Source organism: Myotis davidii, unplaced genomic scaffold (assembly GCF_000327345.1).
Source record: "Myotis davidii unplaced genomic scaffold, ASM32734v1 scaffold963, whole genome shotgun sequence".
NCBI classification, from domain to species: domain Eukaryota; kingdom Metazoa; phylum Chordata; class Mammalia; order Chiroptera; family Vespertilionidae; genus Myotis; species Myotis davidii.
In genome coordinates, this window is record NW_006294116.1 from 1,774 (window position 1) to 5,559 (window position 3,786).

The window sequence follows — 3,786 nt, forward strand, 5'->3', positions numbered from 1 at the left end:
AAGACTAAAAATTAAAAATTTTCTATCTCTATGACAACCAAGTCCTTACAACTTGGAACAAGGCAACTATCTATAATAATAAAAGTGTAATATGAGGGGCAATGAGGCCGGCAGGCAGGTGAGCAGTTAAGGCAATCAGGCAGGCAGAGAGGTTAGGAACGATCAGCAGGCAGGCAGGCAGAGGGGTTAGGGGCAGTCAGGCAGGCAGGCAGGTGAGTGGTTAGGAGCCAGCGGTCCCAGATTGTGAGATGTGTGTCCGACTGAGGGTTTAGGCCCTATACCTGTGGGATCGGGCCTAAACTGGTGGTCGGATATCCCCTAAGGGGTCCCAGATTGGAGAAGGTGCAGGTCGGGCCGTGGAACGCCTCCTCCCTCACCATGTACAAATTTCATGCACTGGGCTTCATATATACATATACTAGAGGCCCGGTGAATAAAAACTTGTGCACTGGCGAGAGGGGTGTCCCTCAGCCCCACTTGTGTCCTCTCACAGTCTGGGACCCCTCAGGAGATAATGACCTCCTGGCTTAGGCCTGCTCCCGGGTGACAGACGGCAGGCCCAATCCCTAGGTGCAGCCCCTAGTCAGGCTCAGCAGGGCCGATTGGGGAGTTGGGGCACCGCCCCCTGTCATGCACAGAGTAGGGCAGATCGGGAGGTTGCGATGCTCGGGCTCAGAGCAGGGCCGATTGGGGAGTTGGGGCACCGCCCCCTGTCGTGCACAGAGCAGGGCAGATCGGGAGGTTGCGATGCCACCCTCAGTCACGCTCAGGGTAGGGCCAATTGGGGGGTTGGGGCGCCGCCCCTGTCACACTCAAGGCAGGGTCGATGGGGAGGTTTCAGCGCCACCCCCTGTCACGCACAGAGCGGAGCAGATCAGGGGGTTGTGACGCCACCCCTGTCACATACAGAGCCGGCTGATTAGCGGGTTGGGGTGCTGCCCCCTGTCACCCACACAGCAGAGCCCATCAGGGGGGTTGGGGCTCCATACCCTGTCACACACAGAGCAGGGCAATCGGGGTTTGGGCGCTGCCCCCTGTCACGCTGCTCCAGGGGCCAGGAGGCCTCGTGGCTCGGCCGATCCCAGTGCTGGGAGGCCGTGCGGCTCCGCTTGACACGGGCAGTGAGGCTTCACTGCTCTGGGATCCCGGTGCTGGGAGCCGTCGTGGATCCGCTGATCCTGATCCTGGGAGGCATAGTACCCTTTTACTATATAGGATAGAGGCCTGGTGCATGGGTAGGGGTTTGCCCTGAAGGGTGTCCTGGATCAGGGTGGGGGTCCCGCTTGGGTGCCTGGCTAGCCTGGATGAGGGGATGATGGCTGTTTGCAGCTGGTCACACCCCCTTCAGGGTGGGCATCCCCACTGGGCTGCCTGGCCAGCCTGGGGGAGGGGCTGAGGGCCATTTTCAGGCTGGCAGGTGACTGAAGCTCCCCACCTCTCCTTTTTTTCTTTTTTTCTATTCTGGGATTTATTTACCTTCTATGGCTGTCACTGGAGCTGAGAGCCGGCTTTAGCTCTGAGGCTCAGCTCCAGCTCTGAGACCTCAGCTGCTGAAAGCAGGTGTTTGGGCTTTGTTTAGCTTCTATAATTCCAACATAGTTGCTTAGAGTGCAACTCAGAGCTGGGCGGCGGCAGGCTGGGAACCTGGCTTCCTCCATCACTGGAGCAAGGAAGCCTCCTGTTTGCTTCAGCTGCCTGGCTGTTAGCCGCCATCTTGGTTGGCAATTAATTTGCATATCGCCCTGATTAGCCAATGGGAAGCATGTTGGAGGTACAGTTAATTACCATGTTTGTCTATTAGATAGGATATATGAGAGAGAGAAGATTACATCATTACAGTTTTGATTACTATAGCTTTGTAGTATAGTTATTAATCAGGAGGTGTGATACCTCCAGCTTTGTTCTTCTTCCTCAGAATTTTGAGAGGAATTGTATAAAATCTATAGATGACTTTATGTATAATGGACATTTTAACAATATTAGTTTTTCTAATCCATGAACACAGGGTATCTTTCCATTTCCTTGTATTTTCTTCAACTTCATTTTATCAAAGTCTTATAGTTCTCAGTGTATAGATCTTTCATGTACTTGCTTAAATTGATTCCTAAGTATTTCATTGGTATTGTGAATTATCAATTGGAGTCTTAAGAAGACAAATATTTATCATGTGGAGTTACATATTTTTTAAAGTAATGTATAAAAGGGGAATGTTTGGCATAAAATTATTGAGGATTTAACAAGTCAGAAACTTTATGAGGACTTAAAGATGTCTTGTAATAGACCTCTCTCTTAACTCATCTCTGTGTGATGTGTACTCTTTGTTTCCAATATTGGTTATTTGCTTTTTTTTTTCTTTTTCTGGATCAGTTTTACCAGGAACCTGGGGTTCTGTTATTGTTGTGTACTTATTCATTTAAATTATGGCTACATTCAATATTATTCTGTATTAGATTCACATATACAGCAAAGTGCTTAGAAAAAGAGGGACTTTACAGAGTGGGTCCTCCACCCCACCAAGTACCCAAGAACCAACCATTATATTTGTTGATCCTCTCTCCTGTACATCTACATCTGGGTTTTCTCTTCCTAATTTATGTTCTTAGATTCTTTATTTCCTGCCTTCCATATTTTGAATTCATTTGATTTGGTAGAGCTTTATTTAGATTATTGATTTGCCAACATGTCTTCTTCTGAAAGGCCTTCTTGAACCTTTAATTCCTTCTCCAAAGAGAAACTATCCCTGCTGCCTGATTACTTGTCGTTTTCACCTACCAGAGCATGGATCACCAGTTGGCTGTTTATGCCCATGGGCAGCTTACTGAAACACAGCCACACTCACTTGTCTACATATTGTCTATGACTGTTTTGTGCTATAAAATGTCAGGGTTGAATAGCTGCAGCAGAGACTGTATGGGCCCAATCTCAAAATTTTTACTATCCAGAATTAAGAAAGGGTTTGCTAACTATTATACAAGACGGTAAGTTTCATGTAAGCTAGGACAATTTTTACCTTATGTTTTGTCCCACACCTGGAAAATAGTATGCACTACATTATTATTCATTAATTAATGGGAAAGGGGCTGAATTTTTATGGTGCTTTTATTCTCAAGATCTGGGAACTGTTTCCAGAAAACCTGAGCCCTAAGAATTGCTGTACTATCTCCACTGCCAATTGGAGAAATTATAGATCTAAAAAATGGAAGTTTGATAGAATTCTACTTCATCAGTAGTAAAGGCATTTTGTTTATAGAGCTCTATTCTGATTACCTATGTAATAGCTCTCTCTCTCTCATATAGATATATGTGTGTGTGTGTATGTTGTTAGATTCATATATATACACTAGAGGCCCGGTGCACGAAATTCGTGCACTGGCGGGGGGGAGGGGGTAGGGTCCCTCAGCCTGGCCTGCACCCTCTCCAATCTGGGACCCCTCAGGGGATGTCAGACTTCCAGGGATCGGGCCAAAAACTGGCAGTCTGACATCCCCCGAGGGATGTAGTAGTGCTCAAAGCAGCAGGCTGCCGGGGAGGAGCCCGAGCCCAGGCACCACTCTGCTCCCGCTCATCCCGGTTCCACTGCACCTGCTGCTGCCACAGCTCAGTAGCACTGCCATGGAGGAGGGAAAAGCTTGTGCCGCAGCAGCTGCACTCACCAGCAGTGAGCCAAGCATCTGGCACCCGTCGGTCAGCTGAGCTATGCTTCCTCTGTGGGAGTGCACTGACCACTAGGGGGGCAGCTCCTGCATTGAGCGTCTGCCCCCTGGTGGTCAGTGCACATCATAGCAA